Source organism: Nerophis lumbriciformis, linkage group LG17 (assembly GCF_033978685.3).
Source record: "Nerophis lumbriciformis linkage group LG17, RoL_Nlum_v2.1, whole genome shotgun sequence".
Lineage (NCBI taxonomy): Eukaryota > Metazoa > Chordata > Actinopteri > Syngnathiformes > Syngnathidae > Nerophis > Nerophis lumbriciformis.
Window position 1 is genome coordinate 4,817,501 of NC_084564.2, and position 17,072 is coordinate 4,834,572.

Genomic DNA, 17,072 nt, shown 5'->3' on the forward strand with positions numbered 1-17,072 from the left:
AGAAAGGAGACTGATCCAATGTAGCAGAGACATTCAATGCGTGCCACGCTGTCACGGCCCAGACGCACACCAGTGCGCAATCATCTGGGAGCCGCACTGAGCGCACCTCCAAGCGCGCTCGCGCCACTCAAACTGCTGCAGGCAGCTGCGTTCTATCTTGTTTTAACATCCTGTGGCACTCTTCTGGGATCACGGCGGACGAAACTGCTCATGCTCAGGGTGTTTGTGGAGGTTCGGGGTTTTGCACAAATGTGATGCACCATGTTAGATGTCCCGGTTTTGTGACTGTCGTAGACATAAACAGCGTCGCAGCTCTTGCAAATCACGCAGCCAGCATTACTATCATCCTGATTTACAACCTCATAGAAACGAGTCCACGCTGAACTTTTCTGGCCTTTTTTCCCCCTGGTCTTTAGTATTCCCTTTTGCTGCCGGCGTTGCCATCTCTTTTTTTCTTCTTCTTCTGTTGTGGCATATGCTGCAGGTGCCTGCTCGTTTTTCGTATGTGGCTAACAACATTTAACTATGTATATATATTTCCCAATTGGTTTAACTGCCACCTGCCTGAATCTATTTAAAATCTAATTTTTTTTTATTTCAACCGCCCGACCCGACCCGCGGATAAAATCTAATTTTTTTTTATTTCAACCGCCCGACCCGCGGATAATCCGCGGTTGTGTCCGCAAACCGCGCATCTCTAATATATATATCTATATCTATATCTATATATATATATATATATATATCTATATCTATATCTATATCTATATATATATATATATATATATATATATATATATATATATATGTCTTAATAAGGTTATCCAAAAAAATAGTGCTCGATACCGTAGTAGAGCGCAATATGCCAAATTTTCAAAGAGAACGGCCTACGGATCACGATTGAAGCCAACAAGCAAACCGTCAACTTCCTTGACGTCACTTTCAACCTGAGAAATAACAGCTACCAACCATTCACGAAACCCAACACAACACTCCAATACGTGCACCATGACAGCAACCACCCACCCACCACCACGAAAAGAATACCTACCGGAATCAATAAAAGGCTATCGATGCTGTCATCTAGCAAAGCTGAATTTGACCAAGCAACCCCCCCGTACCAAAAAGCCCTTGATGAAAGCGGATACAATTTCACCCTCACCTATGAACCCACGCCAGGAAACCAGCCAAAAAAGAACAGAAAACGAAACGACATCATCTGGTACAACCCCCCATACAGCAAAAACGTCTCAACGAACATTGGACACAAATTCCTCAATCTGATTGACAAACACTTTCCCAAAGACAACATCCTAAGAAAAGTATTCAACAAGAACAACATTAAATTGAGCTACAGCTGCATGAACAATATACGACAAATCATCTCAAACCACAACAAAACAATTGCAAATGAGCCGTCGGCCCTCAGACAGAGCGACTCCAAAAAAAACCAACAAAGGATGTAATTGTCGAAAGAAACCTGATTGCCGTCTCAACGGGGGATGCTTACAAACATCAGTTGTCTACCAATCTAAGGTAATACGCAAGGACATTAACACATCCAACACATATGTAGGATTAACCGAGGGAGAATTCAAAACCAGATGGAACAATCACAAGGCTTCTTTCAGGAACAAAAACCTGCGAAATACCACAGAACTCAGCAAACACATTTGGGACCTCAAAGACAATAATGTTGAATATTCAATAACATGGCAAATTCTTGCATCTAGCACACCTTACAATAGTGGTAATAAAAGATGCAACCTATGCTTGAAAGAGAAACTGTTTATTATTTACCGTCCAGACCTGTCATCCCTCAACAAGCGCAGCGAAATTGTAACAACATGCCGCCATAGACGGAAACACCTCCTAGGTAACACATGAGCCAATCACCACGCCCCTAGGCGAGCCTGTACCCACCCACTCTGTGCCCTATATAAACCATGGTATGCGAATGCTCCCATTAAAATCTCCTGACGATTGAGGGTACCCCCCCTCATGAAACAGGCCTGTAGAGATGAAATAGTCTTGTGATTTTTTTCCCACACATACATATATATATATTATATATATATATATATATATATATATATATATATATATATATATATATATATATATATATATATCAGTGACGTGCGGTGAGGTTGATGGCTGGTGAGGCACTGACTTCATCACAGTCAGATTTACAAACATATGAACCCTAAAGAGTATCTTATTCACCATTTGATTGGCAGCAGTTAACGGGTTATGTTTAAAAGCTCATACCAGCATTCTTCCCTGCTTGGCACTCAGCATCAAGGCTTGGAATTGGGGGTTAATAAATCACCAAAAATGATTCCCAGGCGCGGCGCCGCTGCTGCCCACTGCTCCCCTCACCTCCCAGGGGGTGATCAAGGGGATGGGTCAAATGCAGAGGACACATTTCATTACACCTAGTGTGTGTGTGACAATCATTGCTACTTTAACTTAACTTTAACTTTACACATACAAACTGTAGCACACAAAAAAGCACATTTAATAAAAAAAACGTTATTATGGTCTTACCTTTACTTAAAAAATAAATCCATGAGCCGCTATTGTACTGGATTAATGCAATCCCTGACGAGAGTGTTATATCAACTAAAGCCCTCACTTAAACTTTCCACGTGCAAGATTGAATCTATTTAAAAAAGTGTAACCGAGGGTTTATAAATGTCGCCTATACTGTATGAAACTACAAAATAACAAACACGGAGGCTCCAGTTTACACGAGGACCACTTTATTTACCTTCTTTCAAAAACTTCCGCTCCACTCCAACGTGTCGTCACTTCCGCTCTTAGCGCCTTCAAAATAAGAGCTCAAGGCATATACTGTATAACAGCGCATAACAGGAACTTAACATCACAAAGAGGAAAGTCCATAAAAATAGGTTACAAAAGTTATTTAATAAGAAGCCAAAAAGTGGAAAAACAATAATGTTCGTGTTGGAGGAGTTGTGAATTAGATACACCTGCAGTCTGCAGGTGTACCTAATGTTGTGACCCAGTCATTCACAACTCCGCCAACACGAACATTATTGTTTTTGCACTTTTTGGCTTCTTATGAAATAACTTTTTAAAATAGATTCAATCTTGCACATGGAACGTTTAAGTGTGTGCTTTAGTTGATATAACACTCACGTCAGGGGTTGCCGTGCATTCTACGGCGGGGGTGCAGGAGGCGAGCCTCACACAGTGCGTCTTTTGCAGCCGTTTTATGATCGCTCAGCACAAGAAATACTTTACACACATACAGTTGTTGACAAAATACACTGTACATTATATACCTCAGCTAACTAAACTATGGAAATGTATAATATAGTTCATATAGCAATACGGTCTCACTGCACAGCAGACCAGCAGTTAGCCGAGTCCGTCCATGTTGAGGCACTGAGTGACGTGCCTCGACTGGCTGCTGTTCACCGCACCGTCTCTTCTCAGTATTTGAACGGCAAATGTGAAAATTCAGCGATTTTAAATAGAAATAATCTAAAATGGGTGAAGTTAAATGGAAAATAACTTTATAGTATAATCACTGGATACATAAAACAATTTAATAAAAAAAAAAAAAAAATTACATTTTTTTTCTTTTTCTTTCTTTCCTCTAGTGACTGCACGTCACTGATATATATATATATATATATATATATATATATATATATATATATATATATATATATATATAGTATATGCGGTATATAAAGTATGTGCATATATGTATGTACTGTATGTATATGTATATGTATATATTTATATACATATACATATAAATACATACAAACAATATACGAATACATTCATTTAATTAATAATGAATAATTATTAATTAATTTGAAAAAATATATAAAATATTAATATAACTATTATAAATTATAACTATCATAAATGCTGTGCAACACAACGCTATTTTAGTTTAGTCTTTATTTGAAGGGACAATGCACAGAAACATTCAGCTCAAAGACAGATATGTTCTGTACCAGATTATAGCTAAATAGCTCATTTCCATCTGCAGTCCCTGGCTACCTAAATTAAAAGGATACAAAAATCATGCAATAAAATTATGACAATAAAATCATACTATAGCATGTAATCAAATCAAGAAAAGTCATAAAATGCCCTTTCATGGACACATACTTAATATACAATACAACCACACCACATTTACATCATCACACAAAGGACAATACATGCTCTTGTTCACATCTGTCATCATTTGTAAAAACAACCATGATTTTAACAGACACACCTCACAATTTACAACAAAAATGCACTCATAGATAAATATAATACACATTAAGTTGATGTGTCAAACAAGGTGGCCACCTTATTGACTGTGTGAGCAGCTTTGATTGCTCCAAAGCCTCTTTTTAACTTCAATTGTGAATGAAGAGTAATCTGTTATGCAACACAACGCTATGCAACACAACGCAATGCAACATATTGCAATGCAACACTGCGCAATGCAACACAACGCTGTGCAATGCTACACGATGCAATGCTATCCCAGCAGGTACAAGACATTGATACAAAATTAAATACATACATACATGTCCTTCAAAACTGACTTCGAAACAACGTTGCAAAATACCGTATTTTCCGCACTATTAGCCGCACCTAAAAACCACAAATTTTCTCAAAAGCTGACAGTGCGGCTTATAACCCGGTGCGCTTTATATATGGATTAATATTAAGATTCATTTTCATAAAGTTTCGGTCTCGCAACTACGGTAAACAGCCGCCATCTTTTTTCCCCGTAGAAGAGGAAGTGCTTCTTCTTCTACGCAAGCAACCGCCAAGGTAAGCACCCGCCCCCATAGAAGAGGAAGCGCTTCTTCTTGTACTGTAAGCAACCACCCGCCCCCGAAGAAGAAGAAGAAGCGCGCGGATATTACGTTTCATTTCCTTTGTGTGTTTACATCTGTAAAGACCACAAAATGGCTCCTACTAAGCGACAGGTTTACGGTTCATGAAAAGACGCAATCTCTCCATCCGCACACGGACTACTATTTCACAGCAACTGCCTAAAGACTTTCAAGAAAAGCTGGCTACTTTCCGTGCATATTGTAAAAACAAGATAGCTGAAAAAAAGATCCGGCCAGAGAACATTATCAACATGGACGAGGTTCCACTGACTTTTGATATTCCTGTGAACCGCACTGTGGATACAACGGGAGCACGTACGGTGAATATTCGCACCACAGGGAATGAGAAGTCATCCTTCACTGTGGTTCTAGCTTGCCATGCTAATGGCCAGAAACTTCCACCCATGGTGATATTCAAAAGGAAGACCTTGCCAAAAGAGACCTTTCCAGCCGGCATCATCATAAAAGCTAACTCGAAGGGATGGATGGATGAAGAAAAGGTGAGCGAGTGGTTAAGGTAAGTTTACGCGAAGAGGCCGGGTGGCTTTTTTCACGCAGCTCCGTCCATGTTGATATACGACTCCATGCGCGCCCACATCACGCTGGTTTTTAATATATTATTAAAGTTTGACTGACCTATCTGACTGTTTTTTTGACATTCCCTTTAGCGCAGTTAGATGCGGCTTATAACACGGGGCGGCTTATAGGTGGACAAAGTTTTGAAATATGCCGTTCATTGAAGGCGCGGCTTATAACCCAGGGCGGCTTATGGTGCGGAAAATACGGTAGTTGTGTTGTGAATTGGGACAAGATTGATGTCTAACGTTGGATCCGTGTTGTTGGTTGGGAAATGACCAAATGTCAAAGGTCAAATCGACGTCACAACCCGTTATTGAATCAACGTCCTCAAAAAGCATGTTGTTCCAATGTTAAATTTGAGTTGCTCAACATCAGGACTTAATCCAACAAGTTCTCGACGTTTTTTTGATGTCTTGTTTCTGCTGGGTAATCAACACTATGTCAGTATGTCTGCTAACATAGTGTGTCATTTATCATTCTATTATTTTGTCTAAATTATTACGGACAAACTGCAAAAATGGATTATTAATCTACAAACCCCGTTTCCATATGAGTTGGGAAATTGTGTTAGATGTAAATATAAACGGAATACAATGATTTGCAAATCATTTTCAACCCATATTCAGTTGAATATGCTACAAAGACAACATATTTGATGTTCAAACTGATAAACATTTTTCTTTTTGCAAATAATCATTAACTTTAGAATTTGATGCCAGCAACACGTGACAAAGAAGTTGGGAAAGGTGGCAATAAATACTGATAAAGTTGAGGAATGCTCATCAAACACTTATTTAAACAGAATTTAAATAAAAAGAATGAATATTGAAGGTAAATACAATAATTGGAAGATAAAATAAAATGAATAAAATGTAAAATAAGTTAAATAGAAGGTAAAAGAAGGTAAATTAAATGTTATTACAGGTAAAAGATAGAATATAGAAGATAAAAGAAGGTAAAATACATTTTATTACAGGTAAAAGAAGAAATATAATAAGTCAAATAAGATAAACCAAGGTAAAAGACAGTAAAAATAGGCAAATAAAAAGTGAATAAAAGTTCAATTAAAGGTAAAAGAAAGAATGTAGAAGGCAAAATAAGTTAATTAGAAGGTAAAAGAAGGTAGAATAAATTATATTACAGGTAAAAGAAGGAATACAGAAGGTAAAAGAAGGTCAATTATATTTTATTACAGGTAAAAGAAGGAATAAGTATGGTAAATAAAGAAAAGACGAGGTAAAAGAAGATAGAACAAGGTAAAAGATGGTCAAAGAAGGTAAATAAAAGGTAAATAGAAGCTAAATAAAAGGTAAAATAAGGAATATAGAAGGTAAATAAAATGTAAATACAATTGAAATAAAAAGAAGGAATATTGAAGGTAAATACAATAATTGGAAGATAAAATAAAATGAATAAAATGTAAAATAAGTTAAATAGAAGGTAAAAGAAGGTAAATTAAATGTTATTACAGGTAAAAGATGGAATATAGAAGATAAAAGCTAATTGGGAACAGGTGGGTGCCATGATTGGGTATAAAAGTAGATTCCATGAAATGCTCAGTCATTCACAAACAAGGATGGGGCGAGGGTCACCACTTTGTCAACAGATGCGTGAGCAAATTGTTGAACAGTTTAAGAAAAACCTTTCTCAACCAGCTATTGCAAGGAATTTAGGGATTTCACCATCAACCGTCCGTAACATCATCAAAGGGTTCAGAGAATCTGGAGAAATCACTGCACGTAAGCAGCTAAGCCCGTGACCTTCCATCCCTCAGGCTGTACTGCATCAACAAGTGACATCAGTGTGTAAAGGATATCACCACATGGGCTCAGGAACACTTCAGAAACCCACTGTCAGTAACTATAGTTGGTCGCTGCATCTATAAGTGCAAGTTAAAACTCTCCTATGCAAGGCGAAAACTGTTTATCAACAACACCCAGAAACGCTGTGGGCTTCGCTGGGCCTGAGCTCATCTAAGATGGACTGATACAAAGTGGAAAAGTGTTCTGTGGTCTGACGAGTCCACATTTCAAATTGTTTTTGGAAACTGTGGACGTCGTGTCCTCCAGACCAAAGAGGAAAAGAACCATCCGGATTGTTATAGGCGTAAAGTTGAAAAGCCAGCATCTGTGATGGTATGGGGGTGTATTAGTGCCCAAGGCATGGGTAACTTACACATCTGTGAAGGCGCCATTAATGCTGAAAGGTACATACAGGTTTTGGAGCAACATATGTTGCCATCCAAGCAACGTTACCATGGACGCCCCTGCTTATTTCAGCGAGACAATGCCAAGCCACGTTGTTACATCAACGTGGCTTCATAGCAAAAGAGTGCGGGTACTAGACTGGCCCGCCTGCAGTCCAGACCTGTCTCCCATTGAAAATGTGTGGCGCATTATGAAGCCTAAAATAGCACAACGGAGACCCCCGGACTGTTGAACAACTTAAGCTGTACATCAAGCAAGAATGGGAAATAATTCCACCTGAGAAGCTTCAAAAATGTGTCTCCTCGGTTCCCAAACGTTTACTGAGTGTTGTTAAAAGGAAAGGCCATGTAACACAGTGGTGAACATGCCCTTTCCCAACTACTACCGTTGTCTTTGTAGCATATTCAACTGAATATGGGTTGAAAATGATTGGCAAATCATTGTATTCCGTTTATATTTACATCTAACACAATTTCCCAACTCATATGGAAACGGGGTTTGTACTTGTTCATTTACTGTTAATATCTGCTTACTTTCTCTTTTAACATGTTCTATCTACACTTCTGTTAAAATGTAATAATCACGTATTCTTCGGTTGTTTGATACTTTGCATTAGTTTTGGATGATACCACAAATTTAGGTATCGATCCATGTCTTACAGGACCTTTTCCAATGGGCGTTTCAGTGTTATAACTTCATTATCGTTAGTTTTTACGCCAAAATGCTTCCGTTCTCCCTTTTCTGTCTACACACTGTGTCTGCTTGTAAGTACTCAGTGATTGTGCACTGCCGAACATGCTCCTCTGCTCGTAAACCAGCAATGTCATGACGTGACGAGGACTAGGGCGCGGGAGGGGGGTATAGTACCGAATATGATTCATTAGTATCGCGGTACTATACTAATACCGTATTAATACCTACTAGAGATGCGCGGTTTGCGGACACAACCGCGGAGTCCGCGGATTATCCGCGGGTCGGGCGGTTGAAATAAAAAAAAAATTAGATTTTATCCGCGGGTCGGGTCGGGCGGTTGAAATAAAAAAAAAAATTGATTTTAAATAGATTCAGGCGGGTGGCAGTTAAACCAATTCGGAAATATATATACATAGTTAAATGTTGTTACCCACATACGAAAAACGAGCAGGCACCTGCAGCATATGCCACAACAGAAGAAGAAAAAAAAAAAAAAGAGATGGCAACGCCGGCAGCAAACGTGGTACGCGACAAACTAAAAAAGGGAATACTAAAGACCAGGGGAAAAAAAGGCCAGAAAAGTTCAGCGTGGACTCGTTTTGATGAGGTTGTGAATCAGGATGATAGTAATGCTGGCTACGTGATTTGCAAGAGCTGCGACGCTGTTTATGTCTACGACAGTCACAAAACCGGGACATCTAACATGGTGCATCACATTTGTGCAAAACCCCGAACCTCCACAAACACCCTGAGCATGAGCGGTTTCGTCCGCCGTGGTCCCGGAAGAGTGCCACAGGATGTTAAAAAAAGATAGAACGCAGCTGCCTGCAGCAGTTTGAGTGGCGCGAGCGCGCTTGGAGGTGCGCTCGGCGCGGCTCCCAGATGATTGCGCACTGGTGTGCGTCTGGGCCGTGACAGCGTGGCACGCATTGAATGTCTCTGCTACATTGGATCAGTCTCCTTTCTTTAACAGGCAAAAGCTTTATAACCTCACTAATGCCTTGCATCGTCTATATTAGATATATAACAACGGGCGGGTGGCGGATGGCGGGCGGGAGCGGTTTTGATTAAATGTTAGTTCGGGTGGATGGCGGATGGTTGACGACTTTTGTGATGCGGTTGCGGATGAAATAATTGTTGGAATAATTGTTTGTAAGTTATCACAAAAGAAACGTTGTATTATGAATGCTGTCTTTCGAGGCCTAACAAGAGGAAGAAGGCTCGTGAAACGCCACTGTGATTTCAACACGGACAGATGGCAGGATCTGCTCAACTTCAAGAGGAACTCTCTTTGAAGTGTTAAACGAACTCTCTCTGAAGTATTTCACAAACTCTCTTCCAACTGTTTGGTAACCGAGGTCAACGCTATTTACGACCCGCTGCCCTTTTGAAGCAACTGTGGTCAGGAGACGGGAGGGGTTATCCATTGTCCTCCAACACCTGCCCCAGCTGGATCCAGGAAGAGCCCAAGCCCGAGAAATCCCACTTCTTGGTCTTCAAAGCGACCGAAAACAATGACTGTTTTAAATACTTCCCATTCCTGCTGAGACATGTGTTGGTGCGTGAATATTGAATATTGTAATAAAGAGGAGACGAAAACCTTCTTCGTCAGAGCGTGGTGCAGGACTGTACAGAGAGTGCAGTGGCCATGTCTCTCCTCAATATTGAGTCCAAATTGAATTCTGTCTCTGTTTGATTCCTTGCCTTTTGTCTTGTTTAATAGATGTCCTCAGTGTTTGAACGTGACAATAATTGCCTATCCGCGCATCTCTAATACCTACTATACTGTACAACCCTACACTATATACATCCATCCATACATTATATTACTTTTATTTACTTTCAGGTAGAAAAAAAACACATTTTTAAGGTGTGGCAACTTTTATATTATTTTGTAGTAGTAGCGACTTCCTCCCGGTCAACTTCCTTTGTATTCACTTTATCGAACCGCACATGCAAGTGACGTCGAGGCCACTTTGGGGGCCACATTGGGGCCACATTGGGGTCACATTGATGTCCGTGCGTGTTTACACTGGAGTCTGATAAAGATCACTTTGTACTTGCAGTGTAAAAACAGTCAGCTGGAAAAAAATAAAAAAATCAGATGTCGTAAAAAACCCGATTTGAGCCACTTTGCATACCTGCCAACTTTTGAAATCAGAAAAACCTAGTAGCCAGGGTCCAAAGTCCTGGTGGGGGGTTCAGGCGACGCAAAATGATTATTAGCATTCAGACAGGTTAAAATGTTGCTAAAACCATCACTTTTCTATCAGTCACAGTGACTTTTCAAAACAAAAAATATTACAGCAAAAATCATATGGGTTGATTGACATGTTTATTCTGTAAGCTAACTTCAATAGTTTGAAATTATTTTGACAGTTAATGCCAGTTATCCTGTCAACCTTTCACAAGACTTCAATTTGTTAATTGAAAGTATAAACACTTTTTACAGTAAACAAATGGTAAAACAGTAATAAACAATTCCATTCAAAAAAAAATTGGTGTCATTATTAACTTTCTGTCCAAGCTTGTATAATCTACTGCCTTGTTCAATTGTAAAAAAAATATTCTGTGCCTAAAATTCACATTTCTATCACAATTATCATACTGTAAACATGGTAAGCTAACTTCATTAAAATTAATAGTCCTGTCAATAGCATGGAATTACAATTCAAATGTAGTTTTTTTGTAAGAATTCAAAATATGAAAAATTAATGCAAATTAATTTAAGCCATTAGACACTTGAAAAGTGGCACATCACATCTCTAATGTAATCATTTTAACTTTTCAACAGAAATAGCACCGCAAAAATATTAAGGACATACTTCTGTATTTTGGTAGTTATGCTGTCAACATTTAACAAGATTTCTTCAACTTGGACTTGAAAGCATAAATAGTATAAACACTTTTAACAGTATAACAGTACTAAACAATTCCAATAGATAACATTGGTGTCATTACCTTTTTGTGGCTAAAATCCAAATTTATTCTATCATGTCCATGCTCAATTATTGCCTCCGTAAATAAAACTTCGGCATTTATCACATCCAGGGCCGGCCCAAGGCATAAGCGTACTAAGCGCTGGCTTAGGGCCCCGCGGCCACCAGGGGGCCCCCAAAAGCAATTAACAAAAAATTATTATTTTTTTATTTTTTGCATGTACGAGTCTGACTGATGATTTCTAAATGATCAAAGATATATTATTGTACAAAAACACAATTTTAGGTCAACATTTTTGCACATTGCTGTTTCAGGTTTTTGTTACCAAAAATAATAAAGTGAATCAGAATCAGCTTTATTGTCCAGTTATGTTTAACACACATGGAATTTAACTTCAGTAGACTGCGCTCTCTTTGTACAAAGTAAACATTAAATATGAACAATTAACTAAAAATATAAACTAGTAATTAAAGACTAATATGTACAAGACTGATGAGACAAGATGACACTTTTACTGTAAATACAAAGCTTTATCACTTGGACTGTTCAACCCCAGGCCACTCTTGTAGCTGAATGTTTTCTACATTTTAAGATTAGGAACCATATGTGGCACTCTGGACATCATTCGTTCATTCATTGGTATTATTTATGTTCTTAACTGGGCCACCCCCATATCTTTTTAAATGACATGTCAATTGTAAAGACATGCCAGGATGACAATAGGATAATGTAAACAACACTGCCAGAGCCGCAATGAGTTTATAGTAGGTGTGTGAATGATAAACAATCAATATTATTGGCAGAAATAGAGGGCCCCAAAATCAAATTTTGCTTAGGGCCCCATGGAGGCTTGGGCCGGCACTGATCACATCCAAAGAATCTGTTTGGGCGACGAAAAACGTTGAAAGTTTTCCACTTGTATCGCTAGCAACGGCATTAGACTTGTGTTTTTTTGTCCCAACGTGGTCTTTTACATCGCTAATTCCTCCGTGTCCGATGGAAAAATCTTGTCTGCACAAGGTGCAATTCGCCCTTTTTGGAACGGATAATTATTCCCGGATAGGCTTTTGAATATTCTTCACGGAATGACTGCAGTTTTCTTTTCGGTTTAAGACTCGTTTGCCATTTTTCTCCGGCCGATTCCGTGATCGTTCGCTCGTTTGGAAACAATGGCAACTGGTGCCTCGTGCTTGGTAGCGGTGCTATAAATAGCCTCGCGCATGGCATTCGGAATGGCTCGATAGGAAGTTACGGGAAGCGGTGTCGATTGTCATTGTTGTTACGCGATTTCGTGAATAAAACTTAAAAAAAATTTTTTTTTTTTAATTAATGAAAAACCGTATTTTTTATCACTGCAACCGTAACCCGGAATACCGTATTTTCCGCACTATAAGGCGCACCTAAAAACCACAATTTTTCTCAAAAGCTGACAGTGCGCCTTATAACCCGGTGCGCTTTATTACGATTCATTTTCATAAAGTTTCGATCTCGCAACTTCGGTAAACAGCCGCCATCTTTTTTCCCGGTAGAACAGGAAGCGCTTCTTCTTCTACGCAAGCAACCGCCAAGGAAAGCACCCGCCCCCATAGAACAGGAAGCGCTTCTTCTTCTACTGTAAGCAACCACCCGCCCCCGGAAGAAAAAGAAAAAACGCGCGGATATCACCGTACGTTTCATTTCCTGTTTACATCTGTAAAGACCACAAAATGGCTCCTACTACGCGACAAGGATCCGGTTCATAAAAAGACGCAATCTCTCCATCCGCACACGGATTGCTACCGTATTTCACAGCAACTGATATTCCTGTGAACCGCACTGTGGAACGGGAGCACGTACGGTGAATATTCGCACCACAGGGAATGAGAAGTCATCCTTCACTGTGGTTCTAGCTTGCCATGCTAACTTCCACCCATGGTGATATTCAAAAGGAAGACCTTGCCAAAAGAGACCTTTCCAGCCGGCGTCATCATAAAAGCTAACTCGAAGGGATGGATGGATGAAGAAAAGATGAGCGAGTGGTTAAGGGAAGTTTACGCGAAGAGGCCGGGTGGCTTTTTTCACACAGCTCCGAAGGCGAACACACCTTCACTAAGACGGGCAGACAGCGCCGGACGACATACGCCAACATTTGCCAGTGGATCGTAAATGCCTGGGCAGATATTTCGGTCACAACTGTGGTCCGAGCTTTCCGGAAGGCAGGATTCACAGAACTGCTGCACAACAACAGCGACACTGAATCCGATGACTTCGACGAGACGGAGCCGGCCATTTTTGGATCCCACGCTTGCGCAACTTTTCAATTCGGACACCGAAGACGAAGAATTCGAAGGATTTACGAATGAAGAATAACTTCAGAAGGTGAGCGCTATGTTTATTTTGTGTGTTGTGACATTAACGTTCGAGCAACATTATGTTGCTATTTATTGCTCTACACCATTTTGAATTTTACTATGTTTGTGATTGCACATTTGCGTACATTTTGGGACAGAGTTGTTAGAACGCTGGTTTTCAATATATTATTAAAGTTTGACTGAACTATCTGACTGTTTTTTTGACATTCACTTTAGCGCAGCGTAGGCGCGGCTTATAGTCCGGGGCGGCTTATTGGTGGACAAAATTATGAAATATGTAATTCATAGAAGGTGCGGCTAATAATCCGGTGCGCCTTATAGTGCGGAAAATACGGTAGGTTGATGAAAACCGTACTAATTACGGGAAAACCGGAGTAGTTGGCAGGTATGACTTTGCAGTGTAAACGTAGTCGTGAAATAAAGTCGAAACATGTTCTCCATCTTGTCTTCCTCCCGGCTGGTCCACTTGTCTTTGTCACATTCCACTTTCAGTCTGTTTGTTTCTCTGCTGACCCCCACACCCCCCCACCCTCCACCTCCCCAAATCTCCCCGCAATCCTCATGTTTATCTCCGCTGGCTTTTCCCACAATCCTCCTTTCTCTCCATCTTTGCTCCGCCTCCTAATACTCTGGCATCCCATCATCTCCCCCTTACCCCCCCCACCTCCAGCTCCTTGTCCCACTTGGACGGCGGTCAGCAGCAGCAAAACGTCTCGTGTTGCCTCCATTTTCTCTTTCTCCAGAAGGGACACAGCTTGATGGATCAAATCGAATCACGCCACTCAGTTTCACTTATTTGACTATTTCCCACTAAGAGGACTTTCTCAAACAATGTGTCCACTTTCTGTGCGAGCGCCTTCGGGTTCTTAAACACACACACACACACAGGCCTATTATGGACATTGGTTCAGATTCCCACTAAGCGTGACATCATGTAGCCTCAATCAAATCCAGATTTCCAGCAAAGCACAAATGGGTTTGGGGGGGGGGGGGCGGCTTGCATTCCACACACTGGATCAGGACCACTTTGCGATACGCTTTGTTAACGTCCTACAAGTCCTAACTACACTTCCATCGGTCACGCTGTCGTAACGCGCATGCAGAGGGTTGGAATGTAACAAAAGCTTTATGAGACACTTCCTGTCCGCCTCCTTCTCGTCCCCCCCCCCTAACACGGTTAGAACAAGATTTGTGTGTGTGTGTTTACTGTGGAAAGCACGAAGAAAGACGTGGTAAGTCAACAGGACTGCGTTGGTACACATGTAAAAAACGTTTTTCTTGACTCAACTTAACTCAAGTCAGGTCATCGTGTTGCTTTGACTGAGTTAGGTTGAGTCCACTTATGGCAGCGTTAGTTAATTAATTAATTAATAGAGACATGACAGGTGGGGCGCGAGGAACGGGAGGAAATTTCACTTTACATTTTTTTTTTTAAATTATTATATTCTTAGATTTTTTTTTTTTTTACTATGCTTTCATTTTCTATACACACTGTAAATCACTTTGTGATTCTGTCTGTGAAATCCACTATATAAATAAATGGAAATTACCGGTACTTATTTTTACTCTAGGCTTTATATTTCTCGTTACGAGCGAAAGTTTGACAGACATAGCAACAGTAACTAATGGGGGCGGGGCTAAGCGGAACAAACTTTCGCCCGGATGGGTAGCAGGCTAATGTGTGGATCACAATTACACAAATATATACATTTGTGACTCGCACCTCAAAGGTCGTCGAGCCAGAGCCAGCGCCTGCAGAGAAACAAAAATGTGACGGGCGCACACTGTGTCATTCACCGGGAAGCACTCGCGTCAAGGCAGCTCAGCCCCGAACTCAATGAGGTTTTAACAGATGTTGTGAGCGCGGTAAATTTGATCAAAACACGACCACTGAAAGTGCGACTGTTCTCTGCACTGTGTGAGGAAATGGGAGCTGATCATACAGCCGTGCTGTTTCACAGTGAAACAAGGTGGCTCTCCTGGGGGAAAGTGCTGTCACTTGCCCTGTCTTGCCAAATGCATAGCTCCTCCTTTTTTTTTTTTGCAAAGATTGCAAAGTGGCACTTTTATTGTATTTATTATTGAACTTGATGCAAGTTATTTGATTTATTATTGAACTTGATGCAAGTTATAACACTTTTTTCAATTTATTATTGAACTTGATGCAAGTTATAACACTTTTGTTTTATTTATTATTGAACTTGATGCAAGTTATAACACTTTTTTTGATTTATTATTGAACTTGATGCAAGTTATAACACTTTTTTTGATTTATTATTGAACTTGATGCAAGTTATAACACTTTTGTTTTATTTATTATTGAACTTAATGCAAGTTATAACACTTTTTTTGATTTATTATTGAACTTGATGCAAGTTATTTGATTTATTATTGAACTTGATGCAAGTTATAACACTTTTATTTGATTTATTATTTGATTTATTATTGAACTTGATGCAAGTTATAACACTTTATTTATTTATTATTGAACTTGATGCAAGTTATAACACTTTTGTTTTATTTATTATTGAACTTGATGCAAGTTATAACACTTTTTTTGATTTATTATTGAACTTGATGCAAGTTATTTGATTTATTATTGAACTTGATGGAAGTTATAACACTTTTTTTGATTTATTATTGAACGTGATGCAAGTTATAACACTTTTTGATTTATTATTGAACTTGATGCAAGTTATAACACTTTTGTTTTATTTATTATTGAACTTGATGGAAGTTATTTTATTAATTATTGAACTTGATGCAAGTTATACCACAGCTGCACAGTTATTTTATTTATTATTGAACTTAATGTTATTTTATGTTATTGAGTTCGAATGTATACAACTTGATGTTCAATAAATTTGAAAATGTTAAAGCTTGGCATTAGCGCTCTGTTGGGGCGATGGGGGCAGGTGGGGCTTGAAAACTCCCCCTTGTCCAAAGTGGGGGATGACAAAAAAAGTTTGAGAACCACTGACTTATGGTACAAACCCCGTTTCCATATGAGTTGAGAAATTGTGTTAGATGTAAATATAAATGGAATACAATGATTTGCAAATCCTTTGCAAAATAATGAATTTATTACAGTTTATAGATTAATTAGGGACCACAGTTTATTCACACTTTTTTGTTTATGTGAAATTATTTATCTTTTTTTATTCAAACTTGAATGTAATTTGATGCATGGGAAACATTTTTTTGTGGAAAATAATGAATGTCATAGAAATAAAACATGAAGATGCATATATTCCATGAAGTTCATATATTAGTTTATATATTAATTAGGGACCACAATATAGTCACACTATTTTATTTGTGAGAAATTATCTTTTATATTTCCTTAATCAAACATGAATTTAATTTGATGCAAGTTAACTTTCTTTAGTACAATCCACAGTTTATGGATTAATAAG

The 17,072-nt window shown here is 39.1% G+C and overlaps 1 protein-coding gene across 1 annotated transcript in view; it reads right to left on the reverse strand.

Annotated features, from left to right (window-relative positions):
- Positions 1 to 17,072, reverse strand: part of plekhg2 (pleckstrin homology domain containing, family G (with RhoGef domain) member 2) — a 225,001-nt gene that overhangs the window by 100,162 nt on the left and 107,767 nt on the right. The window lies entirely within an intron of this gene.